Genomic DNA, 20026 nt, shown 5'->3' on the forward strand with positions numbered 1-20026 from the left:
ATTAGTAAAGCTAGAACATGCAGACAGAAAAAAATAAAGAGGGCTGTTCCAAAATAGTGATGCATGTAAGGAAAATTGTAAGACTAACTTTATACAATTTTTTGAACAGGGGCTTCATTTGCCTGTGATTAATCCATGGCCCTTGTGGAATAAGCTTATACTTTATAAAGCTTTCTTTAGGAGCTCTTATGCAAAGCTAACAAAACTGGCTAAAGATGCTTCAAAGCTTTCTGTTTCATTTTAGAAACGGAAAGAAACTAAAGAGTTAATAAGGGGGCGATTTATCAAGCACTTTGGCAGGCTTTCGCCTGCCTACGACTGCAGGTTCTCACAAAAGAACCTGCACGCAGTATTTAGCAAGCAGCGGTCATCAGACCCCTGCTTCCCTTCCCTTTCACCACCTCTTAGGTGGCGAATTTTAATCTCCCTCGTCTAGTCCGACCGGGGAGATTGACAGCTCCTGCACGTGCGTGATTGGCTGTGCGCGGGCAGGATTGGCACAAAATAGCGCTCGTGTGCAATGCTGAATTCCCGCCAGGGGAATTCAGCCCACCAGAGCCGAGCTGCGGTGGGCAGGGGCGCATATGTGTGCCCCTGTCCGCCTCATCTTGATAAATTGCCCCCTAAGTCTTCCTTATATTCACAGTAGCATTCAAAAACAGTTTACGGACCATAATGATCAACCTTGAAAGCTGCATGAATGAAATTCAATTGTGACTAGAATAAATTTGCAAAATACTTGCATTTGTAAACATGCTTCCAATGAAAGCGTTTTCGTAAGTATACACACATATGATGCTCATACATCCTGTGCACTCTCAATCAAACGCTGCACTGGCTAAGTGCTATGACAGTGATATGGGGCATATGATCTATTAGCACAAAGTCAGCTTCCATATAGTGTATAGCCTCAGGTTGATATTTTTTTTTTATTGAGGTTTAAATTAAAGGCATACAAGAAATTTACAATAGTGACATTTAAGCTAGTTACAATATCCATGAAGCATTAGGAAACAAAACTAAGATACAACACATATGTAACATGCCTGACAGAGTATAAACCTTCCAAGATACTCAGGAGGCCACTCTTGGACCTCAAACAAACTAATAATACTAATACAGGAAGGTATCCTGAAATAAAGGAGACCACTTGTGGGTCTCATATGAAAAAAACTCTTTTTCACTTAATTATGAAAGCTATAGGGGCATATGTATCAAGCTCCGAATGGCTCACCAGAAACAGCAGTTATGAAGCAGCGGTCACAAAGACCGCTGCTCCATAACCTGTCCGCCTGCTCTGAGCAGGCGGACAGACATCGCCGCAATTCAACCAGATCGAATACCATCGGGTTGATTGACACCCCCCTGCTGGCGGCCCATTGGCCGCGAGTATGCAGGGGGCGGCGTTGCACCAGCAGCTTTTGTGAGCTGCTGGTGCAATGCTGAATACGGCAAGCGTATTGCTCGACGTATTCAGCGAGGTCTGTCGGACCTGATCCGCACTGTCGGATCAGGTCCGACAGACCTTCATAACTAGAGGCCATAGTATAAAATAAATTTAGGCCCAAATAATAACCTTGAAAAGTGCACGTCTAACTAGAAGTTGGGGGGTATGAATATGCAAGTGTAAATAATATATAGTACATATAGTTAGGTCACCCGCCAATTAACCTTAAGAACTGGGTATTTCAGGCGTCTGTTATACATATATAAATAAAAAAAGAAAAAAGGCAAACTCTATAAAGAAACATATAATCAACATCTACTAGTTGCGAACTAATATAATTAACAACTAGATGGCAATATGGTCATCTCATGAGACTTATATAGTGTAGTCTGTGGGGTAGTGAGCTCCTCCTCTGTTAGGGACAGATACTTATGCATAGGAGAAAATAAATTAGGTGAAATATTAATCAAAGGCCCTCAACTGCAGAGGCTGTAAACACTGTGGATCTGAGCGGTAGGTGTGGGCATATGGTCTGTGAGAAAAATGTACAGACCCGTTCCAACTTTGTGAATTTTTACACAGTATTATTTATAAGGTTCTTCAAGTTTTATAAAGAAAAAGGAGAGAGTTGGTACACTCCCAAACATGCAATATAATATAATGAGCAAGGTAGCCTGGTATATTGTTGGTCCCGGGACTTCCGTCCACAAACCCCACTCACCCCTATCCTGGATACTCCACCCAACCGGAGGATCGACCATCCGTCTGTGTGGGACTAGATGCGTTATACCAGGGGAGACTGTGAGCACACAGGCCGGTATTTGACTTCGGCAAGCAGATCAGCTTTCTCCCTTTCTTTAAGCGCAGTCTCCTGACAGGCGGTAGAAGGTCCGTAGCCTCTGGCAGTGTTCCAGGCAACGCCAGGGCCAAAGTTTCTCACCGACGTGTGCGTGCGTGGCTTGCTGGGGGGCGGGGCTGCTTCACCTGGGATTGCAACATAGAAGCACAGGGACTGTAGGATCCACAATCTGGTGCAGCAATTAGCAAAAATGAAAAGGCAGAGGATCCCACGTAGAAATGTAGAGTAAAAACAGCTTTATTAAACACAATTAAAAAATTGCGTTCAGGGGCAACAGAAAAGGAGCAAAAAGGTGAGACAGGCATGACACCAATTGGCTTACATGTTTCGGCACTCAGCCGTAATCATAGCTGACGGATTGCTGACCTATGATTGACCATAGATCAAGTGCTCCACTTGAAATGTGGGGGTGATAGAAATAAGATTCTGCTACAAGTGGAGGCAAGATGAATTTTCTTTTTGAACACACTCCAAACAAAAGGTTTGAATACTGTTTTGGAGTGGCATTGTTTTCTTTAAGTCCGTTTCTTTTCAATAGATATGAATGTCACAATTTATAATTATTTAATTTGATTTAATTTGATGTTTGGCTATGTATAAATTTAAGAATTCTGTATCTTATTTTCTGATGTGGGCACACTACTGTAAGGAATTAATCATATTGTGTTCTGTCACTTTAAATCTTTGTTGCTCATACCCATCCATTTTCTCTTCGTTGCAGCTGTGTGCTACAGTTGCACTTCCTTGTTTTGACTACTCAAGCCTACTGACTGCTGTCAGCGCTACAGATCTCCTGCTCTCTTCTGAATACTGAATACACAGCTCTCTTGTGTGTTACTACAAGCTGCCAAAGGATTTCTTTTCTCTGCTGACGTTTCCCCTCCACTCTGAGGTTTGTCAAACCAGAAGCCTTACACAAACTGTTCAGTCTCATCACCACATTCTGGGACTATATTTCAGTGATTACTATCAACCCTGCAGTTCTGAAGTTATTTACTTGCTTGTTCTATGCCTAATAAGTTTCAGCTGCTATACTAAAACCAGTGGACTTTTTCTATGCTTATTAAAGGGACATGAAACCCACATTTTTTTCTTTCATGATTTAGAAAGAGAATGCAATTTTAAACATCTTTCTAATTTACTTCTATTATCTAATTTGTTTAATTCTCTTGATATTCTTTTCTGAAAATCATATCTAGATATGCTCAGTAGCTGCTAATTGGTTGCTGCACATAGAAGCCTCATGTGATTGGCTCACCCATGTGCATTGCTTTTTCTTCAAATAAGGATATCTAAAAAATGAAGCAAAATAAATAATAGAAGTAAATTGTAATGTTGTTTAAATTTGTATGTTCTATCTGAATAATGAAAGACATATTTTGGGTTTAGTGGCCCTTTAGGTATCTGCTGATTGCCAATTATATTGTGACTGTGATACCTGTGCTTCGACACTCTATATTTGCCTGCAAGCATATCTCTCATTATAAAGTATCTGCTGCTTGCTAATTATATTGTGGCTGTGATACTTAAAGGGACATGAAATCCAAAGTTATTGGAGTAACTTAATGGATAAATCATTTGCCCTTGTTTTTTTTTTTTTTATTCTTTTTATTAAAGAAACACAGGTACAGGAAAGTATATGTATGCACGTACAAGGTAGAGTTACAAATATATTACATTGCACATTCTGGAATAAGTGCCATAAATCTAACATCAATATACTATCAAAGGTGGTACAGTTGTTATTGCCGATACAGAGAGAAAAGAATGTGATCATTTCTATTCACAAAACTGAAATCACCTATTGTAATCCTTGTAGAGTCTTTTTTTAGCATACCAAACAGATAAGAGGTTAACTATGATAGATATTACTCTTATGTGTGTATGGGCTGCACACGTCTGAATACAGAACATTGTTACTATATGAAGTAAATTTATGCAGAATCTATGCAAAACTAGCCTTAAACCATTTAATATTGGACCCGTGTTTCTTAATTTTAGAATAATAACAGAACAAAAATAAAAATGAATAAAACAAAACAGAACAAAAGCAAAACATTAGTCAAAATATTAACAAGTGGAGAGAAGTGGTGGAGTTCTACTTGGGAAACTTACAAGATCCATAACTAATTATATTAATGCCTAGGCTATACTGTAGAAGTAAGATGTGTGTACAGTACAAGAAACTGGGCATTATCTGAATATTAACATAAGATATGTATAGTGTTGCCCTTGAAGCTAAGCCTTAGGAAGTGCAACAGCATGTTCTTACAACGTTACATGAGATAAACCAAGTCATCAAATACACTTTACTTCATACAAAGTGTTATTATTAGGTGCATATTTAAAAGGATAATGAAGCACATATTAATCAAAATTGCAGGCAGCATGTCACAGATAAAATGCTGGTGCCATCTCTTTAGCGTTATGGCTTGAGAAATTCCAAAACCTGAGGGGGGTGGGTAGGATACCTGACTGCTGCAAAGGATATCATCCAGCTCCTACATGAGCAGAGAGAGGGTGAACACCATCAATAAAGCATGGATGACATGATATATATACCTTAAGGTTATCCTTGAAAGGAATCTGTTAAGCGTTACATCTCTTTTGATCAGGAGATCACCCCACACGCTATTACACTGCAACAGCTCTATAGACTTATAACACTGAAGCTCCAACAACTGGTATACATAACTGTCAGTTCTCCGAAATGTATGAGATTTTTTTGTTTTAAAACGAGAGTATGTACAAGCAGGCAGTTATTTGCCTATGCAGCTCATAGAGTAAGTGAGGGAAAAGTGCCCGCGCAATCATAGGGGTTAATGAGTAAGTAACAATTGTCTCCCAACATTGCAGTGACTATAATAATTGGTTAATGCACTTTGTTTCAAATACACATACATTTGAGATGAAGCAATTTTGAGGTATTCTCCTTCAAATATAAAACACTGAAATTACCTTTATGTAAGTAAAACCGAAAGCTGTAATAGAAAAATTTGTGTCAGAAAACTACTCAGCTCTATTAATGTCCAGGAGATTTATATAACCGGTACAGTTCGTTAGCAAATGCATAGCAATTATATAATGCAGATATCCAGAAAAATTAGGTGATATAAAGGGTCATATTAACTGTTCAAAATAAAGTAACTACCTTAATTAGTGCCCTACCACAACCCAGAGCAGTGATGAACTCATTGATGGCAATTTAATATAAGCAGTAGAGAATGTAGAGGCACTAAACAATTACACACCACATTGGTGAAGAAAAGGAAAATGTCCGTTAGGCTCAGCCGATTCCACTGCGTTCTGAGACTGCCAGGAAGTACCTCCCGTATCCCACTCCAGTTTTTGGTGGGTGCAGCCTGTCTTTTGATCTAAGGCTGAGGCACAGCAAGGGGCCATATATAGGGGCATAGAGCCGAGGAGAGTCAGCAGCAAAACCTGTGGGGCCAGAGACAGTAACCTTCGTGCCGAAGCTACTCGCGGTCTGAATATAGTGCCAGGGGAAGCAAGAGACAGTGTGTGCAGAGTCATTAGTCTCCATCCTCAGGCAAAGCGGCCAGTCTCCCGACAAGTAGACAAGGTCTGCAGTGACATCAGTGGGGTGATGCGTTTGACATTCGCTAACTATTCCAGTCTCCCCAGCAGCCCGGTCGCTCATCTGTGTTAGGGCTTTGACACAGCCTGTATTTCTCACCGGGAATGCCATGCTGGTGTCCAAAATGGGTGCCGCTGAAAAGGCCTCTTCTGCCTGCATCTTGCCAGCTGATATCTGTAGCGGCACTCTCACCCCGGTAGGGGAAGTTTTTATGCTGTCATTTGCTCGAAACTCTCGTGTCTCCCAGAGCAGTACATCCATAGCAGCCGTTAGGGAGTCAAACACGGGCTGAAAAATATCAATAAGGGAGGAAATAGTGCACTCCATCTTAGTTCCGCAGAGAACACTTTCATTTGCCCTTGTTAATAATATTCCCTTAATAAAAAAATCCAATTCACTAGCAATACGTGTTATTGATGGTTGTTTTATTTCTACAGGACCTATAACTCACCAGACAGTACCACTCACTATCATCACTGACTCTGGACATACTGAATTGTGTAGTTTTGATATTACTCCAGTATCTCTTTTCCCAATTATACTGGGTATCACCTGGTTACAGACACACAAACCATCTATTTCTTGGAAAAATTCCAGTATCACCTTTAACTCAAATTACTGCAGTAACTTGTGTTTCCCTACACATTCTTTGTTATTCACCAGTGAAGTTAGTGAAGTCCAATTTCCACCCTGCTATAAGGATTATGCTGAAGTCTTCAATAAAACTGAGGCTAAGTCATTACCCCCACATAGGTCATATGACTGCCCCATTGAACTACTGCCTGGTTGTACCATTCCATATGGCCATATCTACCCTTTGTTATTTATGGAAGAAAAAAAATGAAGAAAAAAAAGGGGGGTAAATAATTACATCTTGTCACTAGTTCTTTAGTGATTTCAACATTTACAAGACCTTTATATGTTTTACACCTGTTGCTAATTATCTAATCTGATGTGATTTCAACATCCACAAGCCTTTAACTCAATAAATACACACTAATATAATAGTAACATATCACTTTATCCATAGTACTTTTAACCCCTAGTGCTATCTCTAGTGCCTCATTTCCACCTCCCCATCTCCTTCATATCTACCCTTTGGCAGAACAAGAACTAAGGCATTTAAATAATATTTAGATGATAATTTAGCCAAAGGTTTTATAATACCTTCTACATCGCCAGCTGGGGCAGGCATATTCTTCGTTAGGAACAAAAGATCATACTCTACGGCCTATCATTGACTACAGGGAATTAAACAAAAGAACTAAAAAAAACAGGTACCCTTTGCCCCTCATATCTGAAATGATAGAACGCTTGCAGGGTGCCACCATTTTTACTAAGTTAGACTTGCATGGAGCCTACAATCTCATTAGGATTAGAGACGGAGACGAGTGGCTCACGGCCTTCAGAACGAGATAGGAGCACTTTGAATATACTGTGATGCCCTTCGGTCTGTGCAACGCCCCAGCCACATTCCAATGTCTCATTAACGACATATTTAGGCATTTACTTGATGTCTGCATGGTCATCTACCTCGATGACATTGTCATTAATTCAAATAGTCTATCTGATCACATCCAACAAGTCAAACTAGTACTCTCTAGAGTATGTGAGCATCATCTTTACGCTAAATTGGGTAAATGCATCTTTAACACAGACACCATTTCCTTCCTTGGTTATAGGATCTCACCTTCAGGTTTAGAGATGCAGGACCAAAAGGTTGAGGCCATAACCTCATGGCCTACACCCACTTCAAAGGTCGAAGTGCAACGTTTCCTAGGGTTTGCCAATTTCTATGGAAAATTTATAAAGGAGTTTGCTACAATAGCCAAACCCTTAACAGCCCTCACAGGGGATAAAAAATTCAAATGGTCAGCAGAGGCTGATCATTCATTTCTGCTTCTTAAAAATCGATTTTCATCAGCACCTATACTACAACTCCCAGATCCTAAGTTGCAATATGTTTTGGAAGTATTTATTTTTTAAGATGGCTCATTTTGTCCCTTGTCATACCTTACCAACTGCTTCAGAAACTGCTAACCTTTTCATGGACCATATAGTAAGATGACATGGTCTTCCACACACTATAACTTCCGACAGGGGCATGCAGTTCACCTCCAAATTCTGGACACTACTATGTCAATCTCTTCACATTGAGAGAAGACTGAGCACAGCGTATCACCCACAAACCAATGGCCAGACGGAGCGAACCAACCAATCACTTGAGCAATACCTTCGCTGATATTGCACATCTCAGCAAGATAATTGGGCCACTCTCCTTCCTAGAGCGGAATTTGCATATAATAACTGCGTTAACACTTCTACTCGTGTCTCCCCATTTTTTGCCAATTACGGCTTCCATCCTGATCCACGTGTTGAGACACCTATTCCACTAGTTAATGAGACAATCAACACCATTGCCCAGGGTTTTACAGAAGTAAAACAACATATTCAAATCTCTCAGAACAAGCAGAAACATTATTAAGACTTACGACACCGTCAGGCTTCTAACTACCAGGTTGGCGAGAAGGTATGGTTGTCAACTAAATTTTTGAAATTGGCTGTTCCTAGTAAAAAAACTTGCTGGGTTATTTATTGGCCCCTTTGAGATTGTAAAGGTAGTCAATGCCAATACAATGATTTTGAACTTACCCAGTACCTACCGAATATATCCTACATTTCACGTATCTCTGCTCAAATCATTTCATGATTTAAGAACTTCTAGTCGAAAAGATGACCGTTTTGTTCCAGTTTCTCAAGATCTCGAGTACGAGGTTGATCCCATACTTGATTCCCGTTACCAAGGTAACAAACTCCAATATCTTGTACATTGGAAGGGGTACAACACGGATGAGGATTCCTGGGAACCCGCTTCCAATCAGCACCACGTCTCATTTCGCTTTTTCATAGACGGAACCCAGACAGACCCTGGCCTTGACCGCTGAGCGGTCTCCTTGAGGGGGAGTCATGTAAGGAATTAATCATATTGTGTTCTGTCACTTTAAATCTTTGCTGCTCAGTCTATTTAAGGCTCCTCCTCATACCCATCATTGCTTGGTAATTTTTCTCTACATTGCAGCTGTGTGCTACAATTGCACTTCCTTGTTGTGACTACTCAAGCCTACTGACTGCTGTGAGCTCTACAGATCTCCTGCTCTCTTCTGAATAGTGAATACACATCTCTCTTGTGTGTTACTACAAGCTGCCAAAGGATTTCTTTGCTCTGCTGATGTTCCCCCTCAACTCTGAGGTTTGTCAAACCAGAAGCCTTACACAAACTGTTCAGTCTCATCACCACAGCACTGCTGTTTTCACCTTGCTGACAGTGTTACTGATAAACTCGTGAGTAATACACCACTACTCCTCCAGGAAGAGGTATATCTTGAACTCAGTCACATATATGTTATTAATTTCTGCTACTGTGATTAAATCAAGCTGTGGAAGATTCTGGGACTATATTTCAGTGATTACTATCATCTCTGCAGTTCTGAAGTTGTTTACTTGTTTGTTCTATGCTTAATAAGTATCAGCTGCTATACTAAAACCAGTAGACTTTTTCTATGCTTATTAAGTATCTGCTGCTTGCTAATTATATTGTAACTGTGATACCTGTGCTTCAACAGTCTATATTTGCCTGCATGCATATCTCTCATTATTAAGTATCTGCTGCTTGCTAATTATATTGTGGCTGTGATACTTAACCCCTTAACGACTGAGGACGTGCAGGGTACGTCCTCAGAAAAAAGGCAGTTAATGCCTGAGAACGTACCCTGCACGTCCTCAGTGTGGAAAGCAGCTGGAAGCGATCCTGCTCGCTTCCAGCTGCTTTCCGGTTATTGCAGTGATGCCTCGATATGGAGGCATCCTGCAATAACGTTTTTAAGTCATCCGGTGCAGAGAGAGCCACTCTGTGGCCCTCTCTGCACCGGAGATCGGTGGCTACCTGCGTTGGTGGGTGGGAGCCGGACCGGGAGGCGGGTGGCGGCCATCGATGGCCATGTGGATGTGAAGGGGGGCGGGATCGTGGGCGGGGGTGGCTGGGGGCGCGCACGGGCGCGCGCGCGTGCACGGGAGGGTGGGGGCGGGCGCGTGCACGGGGAGGGAGCGGGTGGGAACCGCTACACTACAGAAAATGGGAAATAAAAAATATATTAAAAAAAAAATGTTAAACAATAAGCAAGGTGGTGGGGGTTAGTCTGTGGGGGGTGGGGAAGCTACACTACAGAAAAAAACCAAAAAAACCAAAAAAAAAGCATTTTTTTATTGTAAACTGGGTACTGGCAGACAGCTGCCAGTACCCAAGATGGCCCCCAATAAGGCAGAGGGGAGGGTTAGAGAGCGGTTTTGGGGGGGATCAGGGAGGTTGGGGGCTAAGGGGGGGATCCTACACAGTAGCATATGTAAATATGCTAAAAAAAAAATTCATTTTTTTTTAAAAACCCTTTTATTTTAGTACTGGCAGACTTTCTGCCAGTACTTAAGATGGCGGGGACAATTGTGGGGTGGGGGAGGGAAGGGAGCTGTTTGGGAGGGATCAGGGGGTGGGATGTGTCAGATGGGAGGCTGATCTCTACACTAAAGCTAAAATTAACCCTGCAAGCTCCCTACAAACTCCCTAATTAACCCGTTCACTGCTAGCCATAATACACGTGTGAGGCGCAACAGGATTTAGTGGCCTTCTAATTACCAGAAAGCAACGCCAAAGTCATATATGTCTGCTATTTCTGAACAAAGGGGATCCCAGACAAGCATTTACAACCATTTGTGCCATAATTGCACAAGCTGTTTGTAAATGATTTCAGTGAGAAACCTAAAATTGTGAAAAATTTTACGTTTTTTTTTAATTTGATCGCATTTGGCGGTGAAATGGTGGCATGAAATATACCAAAATGTGCCTAGATCAATACTTGGGGTTGTCTACTACACTACACTAAAGCTAAAATTAACCCTACAAGCTCCCTAAAAGCTCCCTAATTAACCCCTTAACTGCTGGGCATGATACACTTGTGGTGCGCAGTGGCATTTAGCGGCCTTCTAATTACCAAAAAGCAACGCCAAAGCCATATATGTGTGCTATTTCTGAACAAAGGGGATCCCAGAGAAGAATTTACAACCATTTATGCCATAATTGCACAAGCTGTTTGTAAATGATTTCAGTGAGAAACCTAAAGTTTGTGAAAAAATTTGTGAAAAAGTGAACAATTTTTTGTATTTGATCGCATTTGGCGGTGAAATGGTGGTATGAAATATACCAAAATTGGCCTAGATCAATACTTTGGGATGTCTACAAAAAAAAAATATATACATGTCAAGGGATATTCAGGGATTCCTGAAAGATATCAGTGTTCTAATGTAACTAGCGCTAATTTTGGAAAAAAATGGTTTGGAAATAGCAAAGTGCTACTTATATTTATGGCCCTATAACTTGCAAAAAAAGCAAAGAACATGTAAACATTGGGTATTTCTAAACTCAGGACAAAATTTAGAAACTATTTAGCATGGGTGTTTTTTGGTGGTTTTAGATATGTAACAGATTTTGGGGGTCAAAGTTAGAAAAAGTGTGTTTTTTTCCATTTTTCCTCATATTTTATCATTTTTTTTATAGTAAATTATAAGATATGATGAAAATAATGGTATCTTTAGAAAGTCCATTTAATGGCGAGAAAAACGGTATATAATATGTGTGGGTACAGTAAATGAGTAAGAAGAAAATTACAGCTAAACACAAACACCGCAAAAATGTAAAAATAGCCTTGGTCCCAAACGGACAGAAAATGGAAAAGTGCTCTGGTCACTAAGGGGTTAAAGGGACATGAAATCCAAATTTTTTCTTTCGTGATTTAGAAAGAGCATGTCATTTTAAACAACTTCTATGATCTAATTTGCTTCATTCTCTTGATATCACTTGCTGAAAAGCATATCTAGATATGCTCAGTAGCTGCTTATTGGTTGTCGCAAATAGAGGCCTCGCGTGATTGGCTCACACATTTGCATTGCTATTTCTTCAACAAAGGATATCTAAAGAATTTAGCAAATTAGATAATAGAAATAAATTGGAAAGTTGTTTAAAATTACATGCCCTATCTGAATCATGAAAGTTTAATTTTGACTAGACTGTCCCTTTAAGCTTCAACATTATATACTTGCCTGCATGCATATTCTCTCATACTTGGCCTATGAGCTATTCCAACTACTTGTGCCTGATCCTCTAGAACAATAATATATACTGACTTTCTTTGCATAAACATTCAGCAAAAGAAACTGAACTCTGCTGATATCTGTGTGTTATATACTGCATTTAAGTAAGTTAACCCATAGTAGTTCCCTCAGCCAAGGATCATAACAGAACCTCAGTTAATAATACTTTCTGGTTCAAACACTGGCGCCCATTTAACAAGCTCCGTAGTGAGCTTCTGGGCACGTGTTTCTGGCGAGCCTTCAGACTCGCCAGAAACAGCAGTTATGAAGCAGCGGTCACAAAGACCGCTGCTCCATAACCTGTCCGCCTGCTCTGAGCAGGCGGACAGACATCGCCGGAAATCAATCCATTTGAGTATGATCGGGTTGATTGACACCTCCCTGCTGGCGGCCCATTGGCCGCGAGTCTGCAGGGGGCGGCGTTGCACCAGCAGCTCTTGTGAGCTGCTGGTGCAATGCTGAATACGGAGAGCGTATTGCTCTCCGCATTCAGCGAGGTCTGGCGGACCTGATCCGCACTGTCGGATCAGGTACGGCAGACTTTGTTAAATAGAGGCCACTGTGTGAGACTGAGTGGAACATAGTTTTTAAAATACAGTTCCTTACAACTACACTACATCAATAATTGTATACTCAGCTATGTTATATAATGAGTCAGTCATTTGTTTTAATATACTTAATACATCAGATATATTATTGTATATTAAGCTTTAATCAACTTCATATTTTAGTATATCGAGTTAGGTGATTGGGTTAGTCTAATCCCATACAATATAATGTTTACTTTTGATTATATTGAGATTTTAGATTTAGATTTTTAGGATGTTTTTGAAGTAAATATCTTTCTATTCTATTATTGTGAGCTTTCTATTTGATTATAAACTGTTTCTCCTGTTAAGTGTAGTCAGTCCACGGGTCATCCATTACTTATGGGATTATATCTCCTCCCTAACAGGAAGTGCAAGAGGATCACCCAAGCAGAGCTGCTATATAGCTCCTCCCCTCTACGTCATACCCAGTCATTCTCTTGCACCTAACTAATAGATAGGACGTGTGAGAGGACTGTGGTTATTAAAATTAGTTTTTATATCTTCAATCAAAAGTTTGTTATTTTAAACAGCACTGGAGTGTGTTGTTTTTTCTCAGGCAGCATTAGAAGAAGAATCTACCTGAGTTTGTGTATGATCTTAGCGGTCGTAACTAAGATCTATTTGCTGTTCTCGGCCATTCTGAGGAGTGAGGTAACTTCAGAACAGGGGACAGCGGGCAGGGTTCACCTGCAAGGAGGTATGTTGCAGTATATTATTTTCTAAGGAATGGAATTGACTGAGAAAATACTGCTAATACCCATATAATGTAAGTGCAGCCTTAAATGCAGAAGTAGCGACTGGTATCAGGCTGATATGTATGTATATTACACTGAGGTATTTCTGGGGAATGGAACTTCACTAAGAAAATACTGTATACATTTAACTTATATTTGAGCCCCCACTGCAGTGAAAGCGACTAGCAGCAGGCTTATTAGTATCATTTCATAATTTTATTTTAAAACGTTTTACTGGCATGTTAATCGTTTTTTTCTGAGGTACTTGGTGATAAAAAAATTTTGGGCATTATTTTTCCACATGGCTGTCGTTTATTTATGAATAAATTAAGTTTACTGAGCTTCCCCACTGTTATAATATGAGTGTGAGGGGCCTATTTTGGCGCTTTCTTGCGCAGTGAGAATTCAGTCACAGCCTTCCTATTCCTTCCTCCATGATCCAGGACGTCTCTACAGAGCCCAGGGGTCTCCAAAACTAGTTTTGAGGGAGGTAATCACTCACAGCAGACCTGTGAGACTGTGCTTTTGACTGTGATAAAACGTTTATATTCTGTTATCCGTTTTTTGGGTATTAAGGGGTTAATCATCCATTTGCTGGTGGGTGCAATCCTTTGCTAACTTATTGCATTTATTGTGAAAATTTGGTTGCTATAACAAATTTGGTTCATTGTAATTTCAACTGTGACAGTTTATTGGTGCTTCTTAAAGGCACAGTAACGTTTTTTATATTGCTTGTAAATTTATTTCAAAAGTATTTTCCAAGCTTGCTAGTTTCATTGCTAGTCTGTTAAACATGTCTGACACAGAAGAAACTCTTTGTGCAATATGTTTAAAGGCCAATGTGGAGCCCAATAGAAATTTGTGTACTAATTGCATTGATGCTACTTTAAATAAAAGTGTACATGTAAAGAAAATTTCACCAGACAACGAGGGGGAAGTTATGCCGACTAACTCTCCTCACGTGTCAGTACCTTCGTCTCCCGCTCAGGAGGTGCGTGATATTGTGGCGCCAAGTACATCAGGGCGGCCCATACAAATCACTTTGCAAGACATGGCTAATGTTATGACTGAAGTATTATCTAAATTGCCAGAAATTAGGGGTAAACGCGACCACTCTGGGGTGAGAACAGAGTGCGCTGATAATATTAGAGCCATGTCTGATACTGCGTCACAATATGCAGAACATGAGGACGGAGAGCTTCATTCTGTGGGTGACGGATCTGATCCAAGTAAACTGGACTCAGACATTTCAAATTTTAAATTTAAGCTTGAGAACCTCCGTGTATTGCTAGGGGAGGTATTAGCGGCTCTGAATGATTGTAACACGGTTGCAATTCCAGAGAAAATGTGTAGGCTGGATAAATATTTTGCGGTACCGACGTGTACTGACGTTTTTCCTATTCCTAAAAGGCTTACAGAAATTATTAACAAGGAGTGGGATAGACCTGGTGTACCCTTTTCTCCCCCTCCTATATTTAGGAAAATGTTTCCAATAGACGCCACCACACGGGACTTATGGCAGACGGTCCCTAAGGTGGAGGGAGCAGTTTCTACTCTGGCTAAACGCACCACTATCCCGGTGGAGGATAGCTGTGCTTTTTCAGATCCAATGGATAAAAAGTTAGAGGGTTACCTTAAGAAAATGTTTGTTCAACAAGGTTTTATATTACAACCCCTTGCATGCATTGCACCTGTCACGGCTGCGGCGGCATTCTGGTTTGAGTCTCTGGAAGACTCAGTTACATTGGATGAGATTACAGACAAGCTTAGAGTCCTTAAGCTAGCTAATTCATTTATTTCCGATGCCGTAGTACACTTAATTAAACTTACGGCTAAGAATTCAGGATTCGCCATTCAAGCGCGCAGAGCGCTGTGGCTTAAATCTTGGTCAGCCGATGTGACTTCTAAATCTAAATTGCTTAACATACCTTTCAAAGGGCAGACATTATTCGGGCCCGGTTTGAAAGAAATTATCGCTGACATTACTGGAGGTAAGGGTCATGCCCTGCCTCAAGACAGAGCCAAACCAAGGGCTAGACAGTCTAATTTTCGTGCCTTTCGTAACTTCAAGGCAGGAGCAGCATCAACTTCCTCAGCTACAAAGCAGGAAGGAACTGTTGCTCGCTACAGACAGGGCTGGAAACCTAACCAGTCCTGGAACAAGGGCAAGCAGGCCAGAAAACCTGCTGCTGCACCTAAGACAGCATGAAGTGAGGGCCCCCGATCCGGAAACGGATCTAGTGGGGGGCAGACTTTCTCTCTTCGCCCAGGCTTGGGCAAGAGATGTCCAGGATCCCTGGGCGTTAGAGATCATATCTCAGGGATATCTTCTGGACTTCAAAGCTTCTCCTCCAAAAGGGAGATTTCATCTTTCAAGGCTGTCAGCAAACCAGTTAAAGAGAGAAGCGTTTCTACGCTGTGTACAAGACCTTTTATTAATTGGAGTGATCCATCCAGTTCCGCGGTCGGAACAAGGACAAGGGTTTTACTCAAATCTGTTTGTGGTTCCCAAAAAAACAAAATTTATGCTTACCTGATAAATTCCTTTCTCCTGTAGTGTGGTCAGTCCACGGGTCATCATTACTTCTGGGATATTAACTCCTCCCCAACAGGAAGTGCAAGAGGATTCACCCAGCAGAGCTGCTATATAGCTCCTCCCCTCTACATCACCTCCAGTCATTCGACCAAGGACCAACGAGAAAGGAGAAGCCAAAGGGTGTAGTGGTGACTGGAGTATAATTCAAAAATTTTTTACCTGCCATAAAAAACAGGGCGGGCCGTGGACTGACCACACTACAGGAGAAAGGAATTTATCAGGTAAGCATAAATTTTGTTTTCTCCTGTTAAGTGTGGTCAGTCCACGGGTCATCATTACTTCTGGGATACCAATACCAAAGCTAAAGTACACGGATGACGGGAGGGACAGGCAGGCTCTTTATACGGAAGGAACCACTGCCTGAAGAACCTTTCTCCCAAAAACAGCCTCCGAAGAAGCAAAAGTGTCAAATTTGTAAAATTTGGAAAAAGTATGAAGAGAAGACCAAGTTGCAGCCTTGCAAATCTGTTCAACAGAAGCCTCATTCTTAAAGGCCCAAGTGGAAGCCACAGCTCTAGTAGAATGTGCTGTAATTCTTTCAGGAGGCTGCTGTCCAGCAGTCTCATAGGCTAACCGTATTATGCTACGAAGCCAAAAAGAGAGAGAGGTAGCCGAAGCTTTTTGACCTCTCCTCTGACCAGAATAAACGACAAACAGGGAAGACGTTTGTCGAAAATCCTTAGTTGCCTGTAGATAAAATTTCAGGGCACGGACTACATCTAGATTGTGTAGCAGACGTTCCTTCTTCGAAGAAGGATTAGGACACAAAGATGGAACCACAATCTCTTGATTGATATTCCTGTTAGTGACCACCTTAGGTAGGAACCCAGGTTTAGTACGCAGAACTACCTTGTCTGAATGAAAAATCAGATAAGGAGAATCACAATGTAAGGCAGATAACTCAGAGACTCTTCGAGCCGAGGAAATCGCCATTAAAAACAGAACTTTCCAAGATAACAGCTTGATATCAATGGAATGAAGGGGTTCAAACGGAACACCCTGTAAAACATTAAGAACTAAGTTCAAACTCCATGGTGGAGCAACAGTTTTAAACACAGGCTTGATCCTAGCTAAAGCCTGACAAAAAGCTTGAATGTCCGGAACTTCTGACAGACGTTTGTGTAAAAGAATGGACAGAGCTGAAATCTGTCCCTTTAAGGAACTAGCGGATAAACCCTTTTCTAAACCTTCTTGTAGAAAAGACAATATCCTCGGAATCCTAACCTTACTCCATGAGTAACTCTTGGATTCGCACCAATATAAGTATTTGCGCCATATCTTATGGTAAATCTTTCTGGTAACAGGCTTCCTAGCCTGTATTAAGGTATCAATAACTGACTCAGAAAAACCACGTTTTGATAAAATCAAGCGTTCAATTTCCAAGCAGTCAGCTTCAGAGAAATTAGATTTTGATGTTTGAAGGGACCCTGGATCAGAAGGTCCTGTTTCAGAGGTAGTGTGAAGAATACATTTATTTTTATTAAAATAATGTTTATTTTCACCATTAATCTGAGTGTTTGTTTTCATTTTCTCCCTTATATCATGACTGGGTAAAAGGGAACCTGAATGAGAACAAAATTTCTGTAGGATAAGTGATTTATGTATATTTCTCTGATCTGAAATTTTGTCAGTCAGGGAGACTCAAATTAAATAATAACTTGACATAAGAATGACTGGTATCTATGGTACTCTCTGTTCTGTCTTATTGTAATAAAACATTAGTATAAGGTCCAAAGAATTATAAAATAAATGAGTAAGATGTATAGTGAATGTTTTGTCAACAAATTGGAGTTTAATGTATGCACATTCGTATTGACCGGCAATAGATGATTAACAGTCTCTTTAGTTACGAGGTGGAGAGGATAGCATTTATTGGAAAACGTTGGAGATCTCAAAATAAAGCTGCTTAACTTTTAAATGATATGTACATACCTTAAATCCTTAGGGTTTTTTGGTTTAAGTCGGCACGACTGTTTGTTTATGCGTGTGGCTCTGAGCTGAGTATTCAGCGTGTGTGGGGAGAGAGACGCGCCGACAGCACAGCTTGTGCTGCGGCGTGTGACGTCACAGGGCATACACGCTTGAGGCGAAGTCCCGCCTCAATCTGTGTTTGAATATACTGCAATGGTAGAAAAAGCTTGAGAGGTTAGAAATGCTTAAATTCAAATTGACAAGTAGTTGTGGTGATGAAAAGCAATAGAACAATAATATCAATAATAAGACTTGAATTTCCAAAAAGGAGTTAAGGTTTAACTGATACTTGGCTTGTTGAATCCTTGAAGAGGGATGAATCAAACAATCCTCAGACTGCAATAATCAAGCAATGCAGTGAGGAGAAGGTGTGTCTTAAATAGAGAACAGACAAGGGAGGAGATCCTGAATTAAAGGCACAGTTTTAGACAGGATCATGACAGATCCCCCCCGTCAAGAACCCCCCCCATGAGATCGGGGTCCAGGTTTCAGAGGATAAGACGAGTGAAAATCCGCCAATAGATCTGGTGCAGACAGATCCCGAACCGGAACCCAAGAATCTTCACTATCATCATAACCCTTCCAGTGAACCAGGTATTCCAATGTTCCTCTACGACGTCTGGAATCCAATATTCTATCCACCTCATAGTCCAGAGGATCGGGTAACGCTGGTCTGTAGACAAGAGGCTGCGGAGTCCCTGTCCCCCTGTAGGGTTTGAGAAGGGAAACATGAAAGGAGGGATGGATGCGCAAATCCGGTGGTAGCTTCAGGGTCACTGCATTGTCATTAATGATTTTGACAACAGGGAAGGGACCAATAAATTGATCAGCCAATTTTTTGGAGGGTACCGGAAGTTTAATGTTTTTTGTGGATAACCAAACCAGATCATGAAGGTGATACTTAGGTGCTGGTGTTCTCTTTTTATCATAATAAATTTTCTGAGACCTCTTTGCCTCATTCAAATGATTTTGTAGTGATACCAAGACATGTTTTAAACTTTCTGTGTAAGAAGAGACAGAGGGTGATTGGTCAGATGATAAAGTGTTGGGGTAAGATCTAGGATGAAAACCGTATGAGGCAAAAAATGGAGTTACCTTAGTGGAGGAATTAACAGAGTTGTTATAAGCAAACTCAGCGGTTGGCAACAGAGTGTACCAATCTGTCTGCTGTGTTGATATGAAACATCTGAGATATTGCTCCAGAGTCTGATTCAAACGCTCCGTGAGACCGTTCGATTGCGGGTGAAAAGCTGTGGTGAACCGCAGTGTGATATGTAAAGATTGACATAAATATCTCCAAAATTTTGAGGTAAATTGACTACCTCGATCTGATACAATTGATGCTGGTAAACCATGAAGCTTGACAATGTGGTCATTAAATACTGTTGCTGTAGTCATGGCAGTTGGTACCTTTTTCAAGGGAATAAAATGAGCTAACCTTGTTAGATGATCCACTACTACCATTATAGTGGTATGAGCATGTGATAATGGTAGATCCACAATGAAATCCATGGATATAACATCCCAAGGTCTTTGTGGTACTGGTAGTGGGCATAACAATCCGTATGGTTTGTGATGCTCCTTCTTTTTGGTTGCACAAATTTGACAATTAAGTATATAATCTTGTACCGCCAATTTCATTCGTGGCCACCAATAAGTCCTTTTGAGTAACTCATATGTCTTTTCAATTCCTGGATGACCTGCTAATGGAGTATTATGGTGTTGTTGGATGATCTGTTCTCTCAAACAGTTTGGTACGTAAATTTTTTCTTTGTACAAGTAGAGTCCTGACTCAGAGTCAGGTGAACATATAGGAGGTATTTCTGAATCAGAAATTTGTGCTTGATACAAGTCAGATGTTACTAAGTTTGTGGCACCGATTATTTTCGTGGAAGGAATTATCTGAGTCATATTTTCAGATTCTTCAGTTAACTCAAATGACCTGGAAATGGCATCAGCTTTTGTGTTCTTAGTTCCTGGTATATGTGTTAGGGTAAAGTTGAATCGATCGAGGAAAAGAGCCCATCTAACTT

At 40.7% G+C, this 20026-nt stretch overlaps 1 protein-coding gene across 1 annotated transcript in view; it reads right to left on the bottom strand.

Moving 5' to 3' along the window:
- Positions 1-20026, bottom strand: part of RFX5 (regulatory factor X5) — a 496889-nt gene that overhangs the window by 132231 nt on the left and 344632 nt on the right. The window lies entirely within an intron of this gene.

This window comes from Bombina bombina, chromosome 1, assembly GCF_027579735.1.
Source record: "Bombina bombina isolate aBomBom1 chromosome 1, aBomBom1.pri, whole genome shotgun sequence".
In the NCBI taxonomy this organism is placed as follows: Eukaryota; Metazoa; Chordata; class Amphibia; order Anura; family Bombinatoridae; genus Bombina; species Bombina bombina.